The sequence below is a fragment of the Heptranchias perlo genome, chromosome 2, assembly GCF_035084215.1.
Source record: "Heptranchias perlo isolate sHepPer1 chromosome 2, sHepPer1.hap1, whole genome shotgun sequence".
In the NCBI taxonomy this organism is placed as follows: domain Eukaryota; kingdom Metazoa; phylum Chordata; class Chondrichthyes; order Hexanchiformes; family Hexanchidae; genus Heptranchias; species Heptranchias perlo.
This window is the reverse complement of record NC_090326.1, coordinates 140993967-141018018: the sequence shown is the minus strand read 5'-3', so window position 1 is coordinate 141018018 and position 24052 is coordinate 140993967. Positions and strand designations below refer to the sequence as shown.

At 44.7% G+C, this 24052-nt stretch overlaps 1 long non-coding RNA gene across 1 annotated transcript in view; it reads left to right on the top strand.

The window, feature by feature from the left end:
* The window catches only part of LOC137334453 (uncharacterized), a 39798-nt gene extending 17026 nt beyond the window's left edge, over positions 1 to 22772 (top strand). The window contains exons 4-5 of the long non-coding RNA XR_010966157.1: positions 4610 to 4723; positions 22693 to 22772. This is a non-coding gene — a long non-coding RNA (uncharacterized lncRNA). The remainder of the gene's footprint in view (positions 1 to 4609; positions 4724 to 22692) is intronic.
* Positions 22773 to 24052: the final 1280 nt, after the last annotated feature.

The following is a 24052-nucleotide window of genomic DNA, read 5'->3' as shown; positions in this document are numbered from 1 at the left end:
GAACCGCTGCAGGTTTGATCCAACTGAATGGCTTGCCAGGTCACTTCAGAGGGCAGTTAAGAGTCAACCACGTCGGTGTGGGACTGGAGTCACATATAGGCCTAGACTAGGCAAGGGCGACATGTTTCTTTCCCTAAAGGGCATTAACATGTAAATAGCATATAACAAGTACCCAAAATAAGAACACAGTGCAAAATATTAACCCAAAATATTTGCCCAGAATATGAATGTGGAACAAAACGTTTACTGTCACAGAGGAGCTGGTGTGCATATGATGCAGAAAAAGGATTTTAAAAAATGTATTTATGAATTCATCTGAAATACGAACCAGAGGAAATCTTCCTGTATTTGTTTACAGGAACTGAGGAAATCATCCCGTATCTGAAATTTCAGACATTTGACTGGAGATGAGGTGAAATGGGCCAAGGCTGACTTGTTTTTCATTGCGTCACTTGTGCCTAGAAAAGCAATTTTTTTACTTTTACTACAAATGAAGATAAGGGCATTGTAGACCAGTAAAGACTTCAGCCTAGAAACTGATTCGCACCGGCCTGCTGAACTGGGCACAGGGAACAATCCTTGCATTGGAACGGGTAGCCCAAGGCCCACCTGATATTGGGCCTCAGGTCTCATTTACATCAGATCAGTAAGCTGCAGACGCTAGTGCCTTACTCAAGTGACCTATTATCATATGTGAGCTTAGATAGAGATAATGATCCAGGAATGGAAGCCTATTCTAGAGCTTTTCTCCTTCCTAGCCCAGGAAGGCTGAGGTCAACTGTTATCTACAGATAATTGTCACATGAGGGCAGGATTGGGTTGAGCTGTGTTGACCTCTGTGATTGAGTTGCCTGCTGACACACTGGCCTGAATTTTAACTCTCCCTACCCCCGCCCCCCTGCCTGGTGGAAATCAGAGGGGGTGGGGGGTGGTGGGACCTGTTAAAATGGAGTGGGGGTCTTACCCACTCCTTTCCTGTCCCGATCTGTCTGACTGCAAGCCAGCGGGGTCCTCTTTAAATATGCATATCGGACTTCGATGACGTGATTGAGCCCCGATCTGTTATTTTAACCTAAGGCCTGAGCGGGAGAGCAGCAGTGCTGGCTTCCCCACCAGGCCAAACCTGGCAAGAACAGCAGCCAGGGCCAGAAGAGGCCCAGCAAGGTAAGTTTTTAAAATTTGATTTGGTTTCTTGTGGGCCAGAAGGAGCATGAGTCCGGGCCCCACAAGAAAGCCTCAGGCCTTCCCTGCCCCAGGCTTCCTGCAACCTCGCCCCTGTCCTCTTCTCCCCGGACCTCGATTCCCCTGCCGAGTCCCCACCAATCCATTTACTTTGTGCCAGGGACCATCTCCCTGGCTCCCTAGTTGCGGCCTCCTGATTTTAACGGCCGGGCAGCTGCTTCCCGCCGCTTCCTCGGGAAACCTGCATGCTAATAAGGCCTGACCGTTAACATCGGCCGAGCCTGCCCGCTGCCACTCGCTTTGCTTCATATATCTGGAATTCAGTATATAGCTGGAATTCCAATAGCATCAATACAATCTGTCTTTGGGGCACTTCCTGTGACTTCTGACCTGATTATTACCTCACCCTCAGTCTGTCATGGGTTCCTGAGTTAGCCCAGGGCCGTAGATTGTAACTTAAATAGATCCTGCAGTTTTGGGCCAATTTACTGACGAGCATTACAGGTTGATCTTGCAAGTATCATAGGACCACAGCATGACTCACACTATAGTCATCCGCTGATTTGTTTATTCTTTAACCACGAGAGATGCTGGTCAATCACTCGGGAATGATGTGCAACGTGTCTGGATGAATCATAGGGAGTGTTTGTTTGCCCTGCACTTTGAGCAGCGAAGCAGGGTAAGTGATATCACTCTGCTCAGTCAAATGACCAGCACTATTCAAATAAGTGCTGCTGAGATCATTTGCCAATTCGTCCAATGTCACAAGGTAGGTTATAGAATGATGGTAGTTTTAAAAAAAGAAACATAGTTTTCCAGTTCTCTGCTGTCCTCTGGGCATTGACTGTTGCTGGGATATGGTTCCAACGGACCTATTTGAACATGGAGTCCATAATAGTTGCACCCAGTCCTGTCCTGATTCAATGGCCACACATGCACATTTTCCAGCATGGGTCACTGGATAGCAATCAGCTTGTCTCCCAGGGGACTTTTCCCCTCAATAACACAATGTGGGCTGAGGCCAAACAGAATCATATAATCATAGAGTTTTACAGCACAAAAAGACACAGTTTCGCTCAATATGCCTGTGAACGAGCTATCCACCTATCGCCATTCCCTTTTTAAATTTTTCTCTTTCAAATATTTTATCCATTCTCCTTTCAAAAGCTATTATGGATTTTGGTTCCTCCATTGATTCTGGTATGGCATTCCATGTCCTAATATCTATATTTTAAAAATCTTCTAATATCTTCCTTCGCTGTTTTGGTGAAGGTCTTCAATTTATCCCCTCCAGTTACTGACTCACTGATCATTGGAAATTGTTTTTCCCAATTTATCTTATCAAAACCTCTTATCATTTAGATTGCCTCTATCTGATTTCTTCTTAGCATTCTCTGTTCTAGTTAAACAAGCCCCACTTAGTCTAGCCTCCCCCCTCCCCATAACTAAAGCTTCTCATCCCTGGTATCATCTTAGTGTCCCCTCTTCACGGCCTTGCCAACTTTCCTAAAGTAAAACACCCAAAACTAGACATTCTAACTATGGCCAAACCAGTAACTGTAGCCTAACTAATTATATATATGGTGCTTTTCCACTCTATGATCCAATTTATAAACCTTGGATCCCATGTACTTCAGTAACTCCTTTATTATCAAGTTGTCCTCCCACTTTTACAGCTTCGTGTATCTGGACCCCAAAGTCACTCTTCTCTTCTATTCCTTTTAAAGTTTTACCATTTAGTGTATATTTTCTCTCCTTACTTTCCCTCCTAAAATGTATTACCTCATATTTCCCTTCATTAACTTTCATCTCATATCAATCTGCCCAATTTACTGACCTGTCTATGGTCTTCTGCAGTCACTTACAGTCCTCTTCACAGTTAACCAAGCTCCTTATTGTGTTGTTTGCAAATATTGATATTGTGCCTCCTATACCCAAGTCCAGGACATTTCTATGTTTTGAGCAGAACAATGGTCCTAATGCTAACACCACTGTTTACATCCCTTCCAGTCAGAAAAAATATCCATTAATCAATACGCTCTGCTTTCTATCCTTTAACCAACTTCCTATTCTTTTTGCCACACTCCCTCAAATATGATGGGGGCAACATTTGTTTCCGCCCAAAAATGGGTGCACAGGGATCATTCCCTGAACCTGAATGGATAGGCCCTAGGCATTCCTAATATTGGGCCTCTGGCCTCATCATCATCAAACCGGCAAGCTGCGGACACCTAATGGGAAACCTCAGGCAGCTCACCGGAGAAGAGGCCTCGAAGATTGGGCCGCTGTGTTGCTGGCAGTGACCCTCAGGTAAGTTCTTAAAGGCTATCGGGAGAGGGGGTGGACAAATGTAAGGAATCTTACAACACCAGGTTATAGTCCAACAGACTATAACCTGGTGTTGTAAGACTCCTTACATTTGTCCACCCCAGTCCATCACCGGCATCTCCACATCAGGGAGAGGGGGTGGCAGCTGCCCACGTGGTTTGAATGTGGAGTCGGGAGGAGCACTCCTGCTCCTTCCAGCTCCACATTCATGTAAATATACTTTAAAATCTTACCTTTTTGGTGGCGACCGGCTGCGTTCAGGGCAATGCAATATTGCAGAGGGAGCCTCAAACAGGAAATATGCCCCTTATTTGCATATGTTTCAGGCATGGGCCCTGGACGCCTATTTTATTGCCTATACCAACATGGCGGGTGGCGCACTTCCTGCTCGTAATGATCGTGAGCTTCTTGGCCGCCGTATTAGAGGCTTAGGTGCCCATTTAGCGCCCAAAAAACTGGTACGTGTCATCGAATTTCTAGGCCCTAGTGCCTTAACGATATGCACTGCTCCCTCTGAGTTGACATCAACTAATTCAACACAGACCAATGATAGAACCTGAAACCCTCTGGTTTCTCTGGCTCAGTACCACAATATAATATACATTTACTCATTAAGCTATGGGGGAGCACAGTAATGTCCACTCAATTGCAACAGAATTCTTGATATTATTATAAATGGGTTCAGAGATTCAACACAAAATTGCATTCTGTGATGCTGATAACACATTGGTTAATGTATTTGGATAAAACTCCTATTTAAACCATTTAAAATAAAATAAATGGATTAATAACAGCAAACAGAGGAATTTCTAAACTAAAATGTGAAAAATTCCATATTAACCAACACAGAGTAGAACCTGCGATCAGTCAAGTTGTACTACCAATATTTAATGTGTTCCTGCTACATTCCTGAGTACGCTATTTTTACACAGACATTAACTTGTCATAAAAATAACACACACTGGAATGTAGTACATGAACTCTGCCAATCAGAAGTTTTGCCATCATCATTCTTATAACTGGCACATTCATTTTTCATTCTGTTTAATTTTTCTCTTTTTTTTTCTCCCCATCTATGGTCTTGTCGCCTTCTTCACAGCCTCCAGCGGCAAACAGCTGTACAGTGCTTCCTCTTGGCTGGTATTTGTGTCCCTTTGTGGCTCGGCTGGAATGAGAAGCATGTTCCCACGAGGAGCCACGGTTCCTGCCTCAGGTGAGATGCTCCACCTAGTGGCAGAATTAAGAACCATCAAACCAGATGCTGCATGCTCTCCTGCTTTTTTACATGCTGCATAACATCTGCTTTCAATGGAGCAGTTTGTTAGCTACTGAGTGGCTAATAATGTGATTCTATTAACATCAATTTGTCAATTGAAATAATGGTGAATTTTGTTAATAGCTTGATTTTGAGATGAGTATCTCCAGGTACACCCCAGAGCTGTTATTTCAAACTGGGCACATTCCCATCTGTCTGTAAGCTGAACCCATTTCCCAGACAGCACTTGGTACACTGACAGACATTTTTGACTCTTCAGACAAACTGAAAGTTGATAGGAGGAACCAAAATTAGGAATGAATCAGATTATAGATTTTTAAAAAATTAAAGACCAGGAAAGCACTCTCCAGGAAGGAGAGTGCTTTCCTTTTTTAAAAAGCAAAAAAAAATTCCAAAAATATTCCTCCATCTCCAGATAACCAGCACTAACTTGAGGTCACAGCACCATCTCCCTATTTTACAACACTTCAAAAGTACTTCATTGGCTGTAAAGCACTTTGGGACATCCTGAGGTCGTGAAAGGCGCTATATAAATGCAAGTCTTTAATCATGGTATTTGGTTTAAAAGATGCGCCACTAAAGCCTGCTGTATGGACGCTGCAGAGTTTAAACCTATATCTGGACTGGGTCAAGTGGATCCCACTTGAACTGTCAGGTTCGTCCTGGATTGATTTCAATGTCAACAATACTGCGCTGCACACTCTAATCTCGTATTTGTTCAAAATCTACCTCAAAAGTGGGATAAGTTTGGAAGTTCAGAAATGTAAACCCAAGTAGGGGGTAAGTTAGTATTGCTGCCAAGCAACTATCTTGTTTATCATGTCTCATCACAACGTACATTACGTTTTTAAGAACCATACAAATTTTGCCTTTTAAAAAAAAAATCAAGTAGCAGCTTGATTCAGCTGGCCTCTGAGTCAGAAGGTTCAAGCATCATTCCGGGAGTTGAGAACATAATCTAGGCTGACACTTTAATGCAGTACTGAAGGAATATTGCTGTATTAGAGAGGCTGTTCTTTGGATCAGATATTAAACTGAGGCCTTTTCAGGTGGATGTTAAAGACTCTATGGCAGAAGAATGAAAGAAGAGGAGGCAGTTCTCCGGGCTTAGGGGCCAACATTATTCCCTCAACCAAAACCTGATTCAGTGGTTATACATCTTATTGCTGTCTGTGTAATTTTTCTGTGTGTCTACATCACATCAAGCACTACACTTGAAAGAAAGAAGTTGCCTTGATTATAAAATCATAGAATCACAGAAAGTTACGGCACAGAAGGAGGCCATTCAGCCCATTGTGTCCGTGCCGGCTGAAAAGGAGCTATCCAGCTTAATCCCACTTTCCAGCACTTGGTCTGTCGACCTGTAGGTTACAGCACTTCAACTGCACATCCAAGTAGTCTTTAAATGAGTTGAGGGTTTCTGCCTCTACCACCCTCTCAGGCAGTGAGTTCCAGACCTCCACCACACTCTGGGTGAAAAAATTTCTCCTCAGCTCCTGTCTAATCCTTCTACCAATTATTTTAAATCTATGCCCCTGGTCACTGAGCCCTCTGCTAAGGGAAATAGATCCTCCCTATCCACTCTATCTAGTCCCGTCATAATTTTATATACCTCAATTAAATCTCCCCTCAGCCTCCTTTGTTCCAAAGAAAACAACCCCAGCCTATCCAATCTCTTCTCATAGCTAAAATTCTCCAGCCCTGGCAACATCCTCATAAATCTCCTCTGTACCCTCTCTAATACAATCACATCTTTCCTGTAATGTGGTGACCAGAACTGTACAGAGTACTCAAAATGTGGCCTAACCAATGTTTTATACAGTTCTAGCATAACCTCCCTGCTCTTATATTCTACGCCTTAGCTAATAAAGGAAAGTATCTTGTATGCCTTTTAACCACCTTATCTACCTGCCCTGCTACCTTCAGGGATCTGTGGACATGCATTCCAAGGTCCCTTTGTTCGTCTACACCTCTCAGTATCCTCCCATTTATTGTGTACTCCCTTGCCTTGTTTGCCCTCCCCAAATGCATTACCTCACACTTCTCTGGATTGAATTCCATTTGCCACTTTTCTGCCCACCTGACCAGTCCATTGATATCTTCCTGCAGTCTACAGCTTTCCTCCTCACTATTAACCACATGGCCAATTTTTGTATCATAAGAACATAAGAACATAAGAAATTGGAGCAGGAGTAGGCCAATCGGCCCCTCGAGCCTGCTCCGCCATTCAATAAGATCATGGCTGATCTGATCCCAACCACAAATCTAAAGAACACAAGAAGTCGGAGCAGGACCCGGCCACATAGCCCCTGGGTCCTCTCCGCCACCCACAGGGCATTGACCGATCCGAACTCAGCTTCATGTCCAATTTCCTGCCCGCTCCCCATAACCCCTAATTCCCTTTACTTCTAGGAAACTGTCTATTTCTGTTTTAAATTTATCTAATGATGTAGCTTCCACAGCTTCCTGGGGCAGCAAATTCCACAGACCTACCACCCTCTGAGTGAAGAAGTTTCTCCTCATCTCAGTTTTGAAAGAGCAGCCCCTTATTCTAAGATTATGCCCCCTAGTTCTAGTTTCACCCATCTTTGGGAACATCCTTACTGCATCCACCCGATCAAGCCCCTTCACAATCTTATATGTTTCAATAAGATCGCCTCTCATTCTTCTGAACTCCAATGAGTAGAGTCCCAATCTACTCAACCTCTCCTCATATGTCCGCCCCCTCATCCCCGGGATTAACCGAGTGAACCTTCTTTGTACTGCCTCGAGAGCAAGTATGTCTTTTCTTAAGTATGGAGACCAAAACTGTATGCAGTATTCCAGGTGCGGTCTCACCAATACCTTATATAACTGCAGCAATACCTCCTTGTTTTTATATTCTATCCCCCTAGCAATAAAAGCCAACATTCCGTTGGCTTTCTTGATCACCTGCTGCACCTGCATACCAACTTTTTGATTTTCTTGCACTAGGACCCCCAGATCCCTTTGTACTGCAGTACTTTCCAGTCTCTCGCCATTAAGAAAATAACTTGCTCTCTGATTTTTCCTGCCAAAGTGCATAACCTCACATTTTCCAATATTATATTGCATCTGCCAAATCTCCGCCCACTCAAATCATCTGCAAACTTCTTGATCAAGCCCCCACATTCAAGTCCAAGTTATTAATATACACCACAAAAAGCAAGGGACCTAGTACTGAGCCTTGCGGGACCCGACTGGAAACAGCCTTCCAGTCACAAAAACACCTGTCGACCATTACCCTTTGCTTCCTACTACTGAGCCAATTTTGGATCCAAATAGCCATTTCCCTTGGATCCCATGAGCTTTTACTTTTTTGACTAGTCTTCCATGTGGGACCTTGTCAAAAGCCTTACTAAAATCTATGTACACTAAATCAAATGTGTTACCCTCATCAACTTCCTTGTTACCTGCTCAAAAAATTCAATCAATACTCCTGCTCCTATTTTCTATGTTTCTAATCAAATTATGATGTGGAGATGCTGGTGATGGACTGGGGTGGACAAATGTAAGGAATCTTACAACACTAGGTTATAGTCCAACAGTTTTATTTGAAAATCACAAGCTTGCGGAGATTATCTCCTTCGTCAGGTGAGTGAGTGAATGAGAGGTTCTCAAATCGCATATCTTATATTAGGCTGGACACGATCACACCAAAGGCGTCGTTGGTGTTCAGACAGGTTAGCCACGGAAAACAGTACGTCCCAGTATACTGAATACACAATGGGTCAGATTACACAGACAAAGAGAGAAAGAGACCCGAAAGGCAGAGAGAGAGAGAGAGAATGTCCAGTAGTATTAAAAACAGATAACTTTTTTTTCCCTGCTAGTGGGGTTACGTGTAGCGTGACATGAACCCAAGATCCCGGTTGAGGCCGTCCTCATGGGTGCGGAACTTGGCTATCAATTTCTGCTCGACGATTTTGCGTTGTCGTGTGTCTCGAAGGCTGCCTTGGAGAATGCTTACCCGAAGATCGGTGGCTGAATGTCCTTGACTGCTAAAGTGTTCCCCGACTGGGAGGGAACCCTCCTGTCTGGTGATTGTTGCGCGGTGTCCATTCATCTGTTGTCGCAGTGTCTGTATGGTCTCGCCAATGTACCATGCTCCGGGGCATCCTTTCCTGCAACGTATGAGGTAGACAACGTTGGCCGAGTCGCAGGAGTATGAACCATGTACCTGGTGGGTGGTGTCCTCTCGTGTGATGGTGGTATCTGTGTCGATGATCTGGCATGTCTTGCAGAGGTAACCGTGGCAGGGTTGTGTGGTGTCGTGGACACTGTTCTCCTGAAAGCTGGGTAATTTGCTGCGAACGATGGTCTGTTTGAGGTTGGGTGGCTGTTTGAAGGCAAGTAGTGGAGGCATGGGGATGGGGATATCCTCCTAAGAACGGGATATGACGCTCGACTTGTCGATCGACAGTTCCGACGGGCCACAGCGAAGAATCGCATAGACCTCCTCAGAAGACAAACACGGGACGCAACCAACAGAGTACCCTTCGTCGTCCAGTACTTCCCCGGAGCGGAGAAACTACGCCATGTTCTCCGCAGCCTTCAACATGTCATCGATGACGGCGAACACCTCGCTAAGGCCATCCCCACGCCTCCACTACTCGCCTTCAAACAGCCACCCAACCTCAATCAAGTTAGTCAGACACAACCTTCCCTTAACAAATCCATGCTGACTGTCCTTGATTAACCCGTGCCTTCCTAAATGACGATTTATCATGTCCCTCAGAATTGATTCCAACAATTAGCCCACCATCGAGGGTAGACTGACTGGCCTACAATTACTCGGTCTATCTCTTTCTCCCTTTTTAAACAATGGTACAACTTTAGTAGTCCTCCAATCCTCCGGCACCACGCCTGTAGTCAGGGAGGATTGGAAAATGATGGTTAGAGCCTCCGCTATTTCCTCCCTGGCTTCTCTTAGCAGTATGGGATACATTTCATCCGGGCCTGGCGATTTATCCACTTTCAAAGATACTAAACTCCTTAATACTTCCTTTCTCACTATATTTATCCCATTCAATATTTCACACTCCTCCTCCTTAACTACAAACTCTGCCTTGTCCCCCTCTTTTGTGAAGACAGACGCAAAATATTCATTAAGAATCATACCCACATCTTCCGCCTCCACACATAGGTTACCTTTTTGGTCCCTAATAGGCCCTACTTGCTCCTTAGTTATCCTCTTGCTCTTTATGTATTTATAAAACATTTTTGGGTTTGATAGGACGCCTTATTGCATTCTTGGGACTTACCAAAGTGCTTCATAACCAATTCATTCCCTTTTGAAATGAATTCACTGTAGGCAAATGTGCCAGCTGTTTTTCACACAGCAAGATCCTACAAACAGTAAATGTGATGAATGACTAGTTAATCTGTTTTTTGTGGTGTTGCTTGAGGGAGCAATGCTGTCCAGCACACATGTACAACTCTCTGCTCTTCTTCAAAGATTAATAAGTTATCCTCTGTGTAGCACTTTGGGAGATTTCTAACAGATGTGAGAAGGTGCTCTATAAATGCAATTTATTTTTGTTATTAATAATTTTAATACTTTGAGGCATGACACAACCTACAACAGGAGGTTGTGGATTCAAGTCCCACTCCAGGACTTGATCACAAAATCTAGGCTGACACTTCAGTACAATACTGAAAGAGTACTGCATTGACAGAGGTTTTGTCTTGTGGATGAGACGTTAAACCAAGGCCCTGTCTGCCTACTTAGGTAGATATAAAAGATCCCATTGCCTTATTCAAAGAAAGCAGGGGAGTTGTTTCAGTGCTCTGGCCAATATTTATCACTCAACCCAACATCACTAAAACTTATTATCTGGTCATTTATCTAATTGCTGTTTGTGGGACCTTGCTGTGTGCAAATTGGCTGATGCATTTGCCCACATTACAACAGTGACTACACTCCAAAGTACTTTATTGACTGTAAAATGCTTTGGGACATCCTGGGTTGTGAAAAGTGCTATAGAAATGCAAGTTCTTTCTTTAGAACGTGATATTTCACAGCTAGTGCATTACAGCACTCAGGGATGGCTAGCCAATGTTATGGGTGTGATTTATTACATTATCAGAACAGTACTGTTACCATGATCATTGTCAGAAGAAAAGGCAACCAAGCAGAAACGGGACAGGTTCAAAGCATGGTCTGTAATATGCAATGACTAGAAGTTAAATGACGTACAGACAGATTGAACCATGCAAGAGTGCCTTGCAAATCTGCTCAGTGCAGCCTCATTCTGCCGTTTATTACTATTTAAAATATCGGTGGATATTTATTAAATGAATGATCGTGGAACAGAACAGGACTGTGGCGATGATCTGCAAGATGGTGCAGCAGCTTAAAAATAAATTGCAGCGTTCATTTAACAAGGCCTCCTCATCCTGGGGCGAACCAAAGCAGTGAGCGTACAGTCTATTTTCCAGCTTGCTCTGGGGCTGCCCCACCTCCCCTCGCTGCGGAGTGCAGTTTAAAGGACTGCAAGCTGAATGTCTTCTGAGTTCAGATGCTATCATCAGCAACGGATATAAATTGGCTTCTGGAAAGTGCCAGGACAGAAAATTGCATTGGCTCGCAGACCTGTTATTCGGGAAGTCTTACAGTGATTAGAGTGAATGTCATTAGCGAAGGGATTAGGCACAGTCTGACGCTGATGCCAGCGGGAACAGCCTAAAACCACTTGCAGTTGACTTGACTTCTGCCGTACTCCAGCCAGAACAGGTCTTAAAGTCAGTGCGATGAGGCAAAAGGTGACCTCATTTATTCATCATGATTCAACAATGAATGAAACTGTTTACTGCTCATTCTTATCCACAACTGGGTAGAACTGCAATCTTAGTCATATCTATTCCAATCACCTTGAAATTCTATGCTAGTAGTTTGCAAAGTGCACTCCTATATGACGTAGGTACCTCCCCACAGAATAACAATGCTGATGTTACTGAGCCATTAGGCCAAAAGGTCCCAGATTCAATTTGTAGTCTGTGCTTCATTAGTTGATATCAGGGATTACTTCAGTACATGTACTGCAGATGACCCTAATGTTCCTGGGCTAGAATGAGGAAAAATTAGCCAGGGTTCCCACTCCTGACCTGCGCTGAAAAGTGAGTGTGTGTGAACAGCAGGTGAGCGCATCACCTATAGTTGAATATTCTGCTCACACTCACTGTCTAGGTTCACCCATGAAGAATAACCCCTATAGTTCACAGGGACAGTTACATAACACATTGTATTCAATCGGGATGCAACATGACTTGTTGAAATAAGCAATTTGATTTGTGCGTCTAAAACTTAACCATAAAAAGAATAATGATGCTTTAAGGAACTGAACATTTATACTAACGTTGAGCAGAATGCAGGATTCAGATTGCTAATGCACTGGACATAAAATCTGATGTTGGTTGGTTTTACACATCTCGAGTTTGTCCAGATTCATGCATTTTAATAGCTTCCTCCAGTGGTTCATATAATTTGTATTTCAGTTTCACAATTTTACTGGGAATTGCACATTAGACCAATAAATTACACATAAGCTGGATTAATGGCCAGGCACAGGTACATGCTAGCAATCATAGGGAGACTCATTGTCCCCCATATCAGTAATAAAAAGGAGTCATCACTAACTTTATTATCTAAGACGTATTTATATGCATGTGATAAAGTGTCCTCCTTAATTTTTTTTTTTATTCGTTCACGGGATGTGGGCGTCGCTGGCAAGGCCGGCATTTATTGCCCATCCCTAAAGTTAGTAGCATGTAACATCGTCAGCAGTGCTTTGTTAACAGACTTACAAGAGCCAATGCAGTATTTCGATTATTAGTAAGGAATATTTGGATACAAATGTTATGTTAAGCTGCAGCGAAACTTAAAGAAGAAAGAAGTTGTTATCATATAGCACCTTTCACATTCTTAGGATGTCCCAAAGCACTTCACAATGAATACCTTTTGAAGTGTTGTTATGTAGGCAAATGCAGCAGCAAATTAGCACATGCAAGGTCCCACAAACTGCGATGAGATGAGTGACCATTGAGTCTGTTTTTAGTAGTGTTAGTTGAAGGAAGAATGTTGGCCAGGACAATAGGAAAACTCTCTGCTCACCTTTAGTAGTGTCATGGGATCTTTTATATCTACTTGAACAAGCAGATGGGGCTTTGGTTTAGTAAATCATCCAAAAGACAACACCACTGACAATGCAACATCCCTCACTACCGATTATGTACTCAAGCCCTGGAGTGAAGTATGAAACCACAACCTTTCTGACTCCGAGGCAAGGGTCCTATCATCTGAGCCAAGGTGACGCTTACATTACATTGCGAGGGTTCATTCAACTCACATAAGGATAAAGATGCTCCTGCAGACGACACCCTCTGATTTGGTCCATGCACACAGCAGTCTTGGAGGATAGATTATTTTTCACTGTATTCGCTTCCAAACATTTATACTTGTTGCAAATCTCCTGACTTGTAACATTCTTCAGCTTCAGATTCTAGAAGGGGGGGGGGGACATTTACTCTAAACTCAGATGAAATAAGATCTGTGAGCCTGCTTTCGGACATTGGGAATTTAACAGCAGAAACACCGAGAGCCAGCTCACGGATATCAGGCACGCAATCCAAATTTAAAGGGCAACATAAAAGCAGCGTTACTCAACCTTTTTTCATTGAATTGATTGCTTCTAATCTGGGGCTTGCTGTTAATTTTTTGCATAAGTAGGAAAATGAGGTTAGAGTAGATAGCTCTAGTGGAGCTGTTAGCATAGGCACAACGGTCTCCTTCTGCGCCAAAAGTTCTTTGAATGTATGCAGTTCAAGAAAGAGAGAAAGAATTTGCATCTATATAGCGCTTTTCATGGCCTCAAATCATCCCAAAGCCCTTTACAGCCAATTAAGTACTTTTGAAATGCTGTCACTGTTGTGATGAGATTATTGACCAGATAACCTGTTTTAGTGATGTTAGTTGAGGGATAAATGTTGGTCATACATTTGGAGAACACACCTGCTCTTCTTCAAAAGGTGCCATGGAATCTTTTACGTCTACTGGAGAGGTCGGACAGGACACTGGTTTAAGGTCTCATCTAAAAGGTGGCACCTCCAACAGTGCAGCACTCCCTCAGCACTACACTGAAACGTAACATTTTAATAAATAAGCAATTCAACATGCATGTATGGGCTATTAAAAGCAAATGCTATTTTTATTGAGTCAACAAGTAAGGCATCTTTAACTGATTAAGAGAATGAGTGTTTTTGATACATCTGTGGGCAGCACATTGCCTTGTCCTGCAGGTGATTCCGATGCTGGTCTAAAATAAAGCAGAGGCAGGAAAGTTGAGGGGGAGATAACCGTGAATACCACTGGCAGTACTGTCCCTATGGCGGTTGGCTACAACACATAGCAATTCCCCTTGGTCACTGCCAGATACCATACCTCAGTCTGCAGGTAAGGTATAATGGAGGGTAGGGGCTGTCCATTTCTGGTGCCTGCTGATCTCCCTTGCATGCTTTCTTTGACCTCCACCCTCTTGCATGATTGCCTATGATGAGTGACTTTAGAAGCAGACCCCGTATCTCATTCCAAAATTAAAGTTGAAAAAAAATGGTGCCCTATTAAGAGGTGCCTTCCTGACAGGGAGAACGTGACTGGCCTTTAATGCCCACTTAAAAAGGCTGGGAACTCTGCAGGATACATAATGTCCTCATTTACTGGATTTGAGCTGAACCACAATGTCCTCATTTACTGGATTTCCAATCACTAGTGAAGCTCTTACAGAACCAGGTATGTAATATTGCACAGTGCATGTTACGAGTGAGGAGGCAGAGAATTTCGGAACACCCAAATTCTTGCTGGCCGGAATTTTTACCCAACCCTACTTTTAACCAATCATTTCCATGTTTCCGACCTGTGCAAGCACCATAACCTTGTTGCTAAACATTGTGCCACAAGAAGCTATTGCTCAAACTGAACGCTAACTCCTTTCACACCTGCTTTCAATTTATAAAAATCACTGTCGTTTCCCACTGAAAGGAACAAAAACAGGAAACAGGAAGTTACAAAGAAGAAAGATAAAATAAATCCCTGGATTGGAATATGCCGAAACTCCTTGCAGTTATACCTTCCGCTTTGTCTGTCACGTTTCTGCTGAGGCGTTTCCTTACATTACAACAGTGACTACACGTCAAAAGTACTTCATTGGCTACGAAGCACTTTGAGACGTTCTGAAGACGTGAAAAACACTATATAAATGAAAGAAAGACTTGCATTTATAAAGCGCCTTTCATGACCTCAGGATGTCCCAAAGCGATTTACATCCAATGAAGTACTTTTTGAAGTGTAGTCACTGTTGTAATGTAGGAAATGTAAGTTCTTTCCTTCTTATCTCTACGGAGATACGTTTTCTGGAGATTATGTGGCTGCTGGTGATTGAGGAAATTGGGGATCATGATGCTGAGTTACACCGTGACTGTATCGGACAGGTTTGATGGACCACCTGGACTTTTTCTGTCAGTCATTTTCATATGGGCCCAGCGATATTCTGCAATATTTTTGTGTAAAATTTGTATTTTTTAGAAAAGCACAATCTTTTGAAGGAATATATATATATATATATATATCATAGAATAATAGTCTGGGATTTTAATCTACCCAGTGTTACATCTGCTTGTCTCTGTCAGTGATGATGGGGTCGATTTTCGGATGACGGAGAGGGTGCGTTGGGGGCGGGGGGGCTTCTAAAATCGTAGAAATCGGGAACGGGTTCGGAGCCCGGCTCCAACCCGCTGACTTCCATGATCCCCAGTGACGCGTTCAGGTGCGCGCCTCCCGAATGCGGGAGTCCCACCAGCAATTAAAGCCAGCGGGATGATCACTTACATACTTTGCCAGATAGTTAAAGTACTTGAGATATCTGATTGAATAGACATTTTGGCAGGGGTGCAATTTTGAAGCATTTTCAGCGTGTTTCCCGTGCTGTGGGAAACACTCCCTGTTGGAGCAGACGTGTTTCAGTCAGCAGCCAGTGGGAGATGCAAATGCTACTTTGACAGGTGGGGAGAAAACGTCATTTATTGCAGCAGGGCACTCCGTCACTTCAGACAAAGTTTTGGCTGAAAGACCTTTGTGTTTCCAATCAAAATTCTTACTTTCCACCCAAAACTCTACTGTGCAAACATATTTACCTACTTTGTGGACCCCCTCAAACTCACACCGTCAGGATGGGGGGGGGGCGTCATGGCTGCATTCACCACTACATCTGAGGACGAGCAACATCACCAGCCTCATCAGGCACGCCGTCCACCTCCGCCCCGTGGAGCTCCACAACACAATGTTGCGCCACAGGCACCTGCACAAGTGCACGGAGGGCAACAACAGAGAGAACAACGTCGCAGGAGGCACTACCCTCGCAACAGGATCTACAGACCGAGGCTCAGCTTCCTGGACCTCTCTGAGGAACAGTGCATACGGAGGCTCAGAGTCAGTCGCCAGGTAGTCGCGGACATCTGCAGCCTCCTTCACGCCGAGCTGCTCCCGGCTGGGCCGAGCAGCATCTCCTTACCTGTCGCCGTCAAAGTCACCACTGCCCTCAACTTCTTCGCCTCCAGATCATTCCAGGGTGGCACCAGGGACATCGCCGGGGTCTCTCAGTTGTCTGCACACAAGTGCATAAGGCAGGTCACCGATGGCTTGTTTCGCAGGGCCTCGCACTACGTCAACTTCCCCGTGGACGACCTCAGCCAGACGGAGAGGGCAGTGGGATTCCACTCTGTGACTGGCTTCCCATGGGTGCAGGGTGTAATCGATTATATAGCAATATGAGCACTTCCACACGAGCCAGGACTATTCATCAACAGGAAGGGCTATCACTCCATCAACACTCAGCTCGTTTGTGACAACTGCAAGAGATTCCTTCACGTGTGCGCCAGATACCCTGGCAGCTGCCATGATTCCTTCATCCTCCAGGAATCCAACATCGCGCCCCTCTTCCACGTACCGAACACCCTTAAGGGCTGCCTCCTCGGGGACAAGGGATACCCCCTGCACATGTGGCTCATGACACCCCTGAAGAATCCAACAATGGAGCAACAGCATCGATATAAGGACAGCCACATCGCTACCAGGTCTACAATTGAGCATGCTATAGGGCTGCTCAAGATGCGTTCCAGGTGCCTTGATCATTCTGGGGGAGCGCTTCAACATGCATCAGACAGAGAGGGACGCATTATAGTCGTGTGTTGTGCCCAGCACAACATGGCACAAAAGAGAGGGGTGCCGCTTGAGGAGGCCCCATCCACATCTGCCATCCACATTGAGGAGGAGGAGGAGGAAGAGGAGGACGAGCAACCCATGGGCAGAACAGCAGCTCACCTGGCTGCTCGTGAGGCCAGGGAGTCACTGATATGTGAATGGCTCTCCTAACATCAGACAGTGTGAAGATTCCAGTCCTCACCACCTGGAAAGAGCAGTGGCTACACCAGCACCTCCCCTCCCTGCACAAAACATTCCTGCAATTACACATACGACCACTGTAGAGTGACCCAATGGGTGGCATCAAATGTGGGCATTCATAGTGAACCTCATGAAAGGGCCTTATTACAGAAGCCAGTCAAGCATGGCCAAGACGTGACAGTAGTGGTGACAATAATAATATTTAATGTGCGTTTAACAAAAAGCAAATATAAATCGAAAACATGACAAACCGTCAAACACCCTTGTGCATCCCCTTTGTGCTCACAAAACCTTCGCCATTCACTTCCGACTACTTCTACGTGGTGCATCCCCTGTGGCTGCAGCAGAGGTAGTGGCAGGTTGCTCATGTTCATGCCCTGACCGATTAGATGCTTTGGGCCTACCCTTCTGGGTTTCAGTGCCCGTGAGGGCCCCTCCAAAGACTGCTCCACCTGCACCTGTGCAGGGGCAGACTCAGCCACCTGGAGAGGAGGCAACATTGTGGGTACTGGTTGAGAGGGGGCAACGGGTGAGATGCGGGGGCGCTTTGAGTGGCGTCCCCACTTCCACGTCCCCTTTTGTAATCATCCCTCTCCAGGGCCAGGCCCACATCACTCCTATCACTCTGCTGGACGACAGTTTGGAGGACAAGTGTGAATGCTTGCAAGGCCAGTGCTAGTGTTTCTGCCTACCTGTTTAAGGTAGCAGAATGTTTTTCACCCTGAGTCCGAACAGCCGTTGTCAGGACCTAAATGGACTCATTTGTGAGCTGTACTTGAAGCTCAATGGAGGCTAGCCTTCCCTCCACCGCAGACATTCCCGCACTTACTCGCGGCATTATCTCAGTGATGCCGTCACATCCCTGTGACAGTATCTCAGAGATGCCCACACATCCCTGTGACAGTATCTCAGAGATTCCCTCCCTTACCTGTGCTACCATTCCATTCATGCAGGAGTTGGACTCCTCCATCCTTTGCGCGATTGTGGAGAGTGCGTGCGGCACCTGTTCCAGCATCTCGCAAATTTGCTGCTGCCCCTCGATCATTCTCCTTTTAAAGGATAGCCCCCATGGTTCAGCATCTGTGTCCAGCTGAACAGAGCCTGGAGAGGAGTGCTCCCACTGATGCGGACTCTCCACAGCTGTCCCTGCCGCCAGTGTCTGCTCGTGCTCACCTCAATTAACTGCGGACTGGGACCCACCGAGGTGTGTGTATCTGCGTTGGTGGATGGCTCGCTCAGATGTGACGGTGCACCCTCAGAGGCCAGCAGGTCCTCTGAGAAATCGCCCTCCACCATCACAGCGGTCGCTGAAGGCCCTGTAAGAGAACAGAAAGCAATATTATGCATGATCACAGATGATGAGGTGCTGAAGATGGCAAGGCACGGTAACATCAATTCATATTGTGTGTGCTGAATGTTAAAGTTCTGTCACCAGACGTTTGTCGGGTGCCAGTCTCACGTCCCCGACGGACAGGCACTCGAGAGTGCGGCTCAGCTCCAGCGCCTCCTGCTCCGCATCTGTGAGCATGACGATCTGTTGCGGCCCCCCTCCGGTCCTCGCCCTCTCCCGTGCATTCTGGGCTCTCTTCTCCTATAAGGGGAGAAAGTACAGACACGTGAGTGAGTGATGGTGACATGGCCAACCGATGAATGCATTGGTTTGGGTGAGGCTGACCGTGAAAGAGATGCATCAGATGGTGAGTATGAGACAGAGCCATGACATTGTATGAGGATTGGGTTGAGTGGTAGTGGTGGGGTGAATAACGGGGAGGTGAGGAAGCGCAGGTAAGTTGAGGGTGAGCTTTGAGTGGGTGTGAGGAGTGATGTGATAGAGCAGTGTTGGCAATGCAGAATGAGTTGGGGAGTGGGGGCGGTGATGTGGAAGACAGAATGTAGGAGAATCAGTAAGTGTACTCACTTTTGCTGACCTAGTTAGGTCATTGGAATGCTTCCTGCACTGGATCCAGGTGCGGGATATGTTGCTGCTGCTGGTGACTCCCTCTGCCACCTCGAGCCAGGCCTTCTTGGTGGCAGAGGTAGGCCACTTCCTCCCGTCCGCCGGGTAGAACACATCCCTCCTCCTCCTCACCCCGGCCAGTAGCACTTGGAGTGAGGCATCATTGAATCTAGGAGCAGCCTTGCCCCTGTGCTGCTCCATTGTTCTGTGTGGGTGTTTGCTCCAGGAGCAGCCATTGAAGGACTGCCCCTTTAAGTAGAGCTCCTCCAGCTGACAGCCTGTGATGCGGGTGCGCAGTCCGCCCACCATGCAGGTTTCGAACGCCAAACCCGGAAGCTACGTTAAGTGGCTCTAATTGATCCAATTGGGCGGGTTACCCACGCGCCCAATCGCGCCCCCCCCCCCCCCGCTTTCATCCCACCTCCCCGCTAATATTGGGGTTGATGTCTCCAATGAGCGATTTGAGTGGTGCAATCTTCTTGACTGAAGGATCTATTGCTTTCTTTATTTCATCATACATTTCTCTTATGTCTCCATTTTCAAAGGTTTGTATCTTCTCACACAAATCTGCCAATATAATTGAGCGCATTTTCTTGCTGTTCATTGCAATTTGCTCTTGGCCGCTCTGAGATTAGTACATGTCTCAGGAGAGGGATTTATTCTGTGGTGGAGATAGGCAGTGAATTTTGCTTCAGTGACTGAAACCATTTCCTCAGAGTATGATACAAACCAGTCCGTATCTTATACAGTCTTTTTATTCATAAGCTAAAGTTGCAGATAGATGGATATTAGTTCTGAGTGTGTTGCATGCTGCATCAGTATTCAGGGGCGGTGGAAAATAGTTTCGTAGAGATTCGCCATAAATTGGAGACACCTTCCTTGGTCTTTTGTGTTTTGGCAACAACTTTGTTTGGCAATATTACCCCCCTTGTGCTGTGATCACCTTCTTCTTTGGACTGATGGTTGGTCCAAATTCATCGCAAGCTAGTGAAAAGCTAATACAAAGTTGTTTAAATTCCACTTCACTGTGTGAGACGAGCACTGCATCATTGGCGAAAAGTAGTTCTCTTATCTACAGGTGTTTGATATTGCTTTTTGCTCTTAGGTGTGTAATATTATTGAGTTTTCCATACTGATCTTGTATGGAGCAATACACCTTCAGCACTAGCAGGGAGAAAAATATACCAAAAGAGTGTTGGTGCCAAAACATAAGCCTGTTTGACACCACCGCGGATTTCAAAGCTGTCAGATTGATTAACATCGTACTGGATTGGAGGTTTCATACCATCACAGGAGGATTGAATTAGACTGAGAAGGATTGGGGGATAACCAACTCTCTCCAGCAGTTGGAAAAGGCTTTTTCTACTGACCAGCCTTGGTAAAACCTATAAAGGCCACATAAAAGTTATTTTCCCTGCTTCTGACATATGAAACTACTGTTTCTGAAGCAGCATTAAACATGAACCATCAAAGAGCAAGAGGAACTTTAGCCCACCTTTTCTAGGGCCATCCCTAAATTGGGGCAAGAAGTCCATCCCTAAACAGGGTTGCTTGGTCATTAGGGTCAGACTCTCAGCATGATGGCAATAGCTTTTTGCTAGATTGCATTGAATTTGTACTCACCATCAGTTTAAAGTGATTATGCCACAAGGGGGGGAATTTTGACTTTGTGCGATAGTGTAAAATGGGTCTGCAGCCGTTTTATGCATCTGTCCCGATTTTTATTTCCATTGAAGTCACTGGAGATAAAAGTCAGGAGAAATGTAAAATGGGCTGCTGATTTGCCATCACCTGTTTTACACTATCGCACAAAGTCAAAATTACCCCCATGGTGTGTTGACTGCACCAGAAGTTTTAATAGCTAACACCACGCCATAAGGTGTACAAAGGTTCTGCTGCCTCGGATCAACTGTATCAGATAACTCATCTCTAGATGACATTCTAAATTCTCACATCAATATTTTCTAGTTAGCTTTCAAACTATTCATCATCTTGAAAGTTCTGGTCTATTCCATGTTTGTCAGTATGGATTTTACTTTGGCAGGTCCACTGGTGATCTTGGTGCCAATGAAATTCTGTTCTGGAGCAATTTGGTGGATCATCTGTCATTCCCTTGGATATCTCCAAAGCCTTTGATAGGTTCTGGCACTATGTCCCAGTGAAGAAGTTACCATCACGTGACCTTGAGTCTATGGCTATCTGGCATCTTCTTCAATGCCCCTAGCTGAAATGTAATTGAAGGCTCATCCCTTGACACTTTCTCCATTAACTCAGGAGTTCCCCTGAATGCTATCCTTTCTCCCACTTTGCTCTTTATTCATACCAAGTAACCTCCTCCAATCATTATATATCATGAAAAACTGAACAGGCCCGGTCTCTTTTCTCTAAAAAAGGGAAGACTGAGGGGTGACCTGATACAGGAATTTAAAATTAGGAAGGGGTTTGATAGGGTAGATATAGAGAGGATGATTCCACTTATGGGGGAGTCCAAAATTAAGGGCCATAATTATAAGATAGTCACTAATCAGTCTAATAAGGAATTTGGGAGAAACTTCTTTACTCAGAGAGTGGTGAGAATGTGGAACTTGCTATCACATGGAGTAATTGAGGTGAATAGCATAGATGCATTTAAGGGGAAGCTAGATAAATGCATGAAGGAGAAAGGAATAGGATGATATGTTGATAGGATGAGATGAAATATGGTGGGAGGAGGCTTGTGTGGAGTATAAACACCGGCATAGACCTGTTGGGCCAAATGGCCTGTGTCTGTGCTGTAAAATTCTATGTAATTATAAAACCCATTCAATCTTTTGCTGATGATTCCACTCTGTGTTTATTAACTTCATTCAGATCACAATGGTCACAGTCTCCAGGTCTCTCACAATGCAATGATCAAATCACTGTATCTCTTCAGTATCTTTCCAAGGAAAAATGTTGTTTTTGGTGATCTTGTGATCATTGCCCAAAACATCTTGATCCTGATGTACATTACAGACTTTCAGCTTCTCCATATAAATTGCTTGATTGGTTAAGAATTAAGTAATGTATGTGAATCTTTTGCTTCCTTATTATAGTTAATTATTTAATTGGTTGTGCATTATCAAGCATTATAGCTTGGTTCAGTTGACATTCATTTCTCTTCAGTTCCTCAAGCACTGTTAAACAGGGCATAAGGCAGCAGAACGGTACTTGTGAGCACTGCACTTCATTCCATTAGCAGAAAGAGAGTTCCTGGAACAATGAGTCAAAATGGTTTTCATTTAATAAATTAACCTATTCCAAAATAAAAGTTAGAATTTCACTGCCAGTAAGATTGCTTTAATGCAGCCAAGGCAAAGCCAAGTCGGTACTAATATAATTTCCTGCTAACCTGAAGTAATTTCCTCTGACAAAACACACTAACAAATCAAGGGCATGTGCGGATTACTCATTAATTTGTGGCTTCTTTTTTCAACCATCTTTGTTTCATTTATACAGTGTCTCTGCCTGGAATTCCTTTACTTTGAATTACCATCAAAACCCGATGTAATCACGTTGGCCTTGTGGCACAAGTAGCTTAATATCAAGATCCACTTCATCCCCATTAAGAGCAATTAAATGATCGGGGATGGAATGAATGGAGTAGTTGAGTCTACCTTCAGAATAAGAAGATAACGCTACAGATGAATAAAATTGATTTGTAGTTCTTTTGTGGATTATTATTTGAGATAAACCATCTTGTTATTTTAGGGTAAGAATCTGTAGCCTAGAGCTCAAAAATAAGATTAGAGAGCACACTAACAGTGGGGAAATGGAATATTTTGCTGTGTATCAGCCCCTAGGATTCACTGAAATAATAAAATCCATAAATCCATCTTTGGAACTTTAGTTCCAGTTTAGATTGGAATGAAGAAATACAAACAGATGAAATTAATGGGTCTTGAAGCAATTTCATAACAATAAACCAAGAATCACCGTTGTGCTTTTATAACCTCTTGTGCTTTATTCTTATATCTCTTCCAGTGCCACTTGACGGCCTGGGGTCTGAGATTTGAAAGGCTCCTGAAGAATTTTAGATTGAGCCTCTTGGGGTGGATGTGACCTTCCTCTCAGGGCCGCCAAGTCTTGGAACCGACCCACGGTAAGCTGCTTCTCTGGACTGGGATACTCAGCAACCCAGGTACGCAGTCCAACCCCCACTTGTGAAGGCATCCGAGGGGACTGTTCTGAAAGCGCTCCTGTGTTGCTGTCATGAGGGTGAGCAGGCTGCACCAAGCACTGTCTTGCTCTCCCACTGAATGTGAGGTCAGGATACTGGACCACTGATCTGCAGGAAACATGACCTCATTCAAATCACTAATAAGCCTAAACCCCTGAGAGCGAGTGTACCTAATGTCTTCCAAGTCCTCTGAGCTGCTGCTCTGAAGAAATCTGAATCAACAGCCATTCATCTCTCCATTTGGTTTCCCAAAGCCTGTAGACCATTAGTAATGGTTCCATGTAGTAGGCACTCAGTGGGCTGGAATCCCCCGTGTTTGGGGAGAGGGGTGTATGCAAATGTTCCTGCAGCAGCCACTCAGTCCAGGATGAACTGCAGCGATGACTATCCCTCTTTGATGGTACCACAGAGGATAGCCACTGTCACAGCCATCTGCCGCACATCATGTGAGCAAGTACTCAAAGCCTCTATAAGTGATGCTCTGCTATCATCCCTCTCTTCAACCCTCTGAGATCTCTGCGCTCCTCCAATTCTGGCCTCTTGCACATCCCCGATTTTCATCGCTCCGCCTTTGGTGGTCATGCCTTCAGCTGCCTTAGTTCTGGAATTCCCTCCCTAAACCTCTCCGCCTCTTTACTT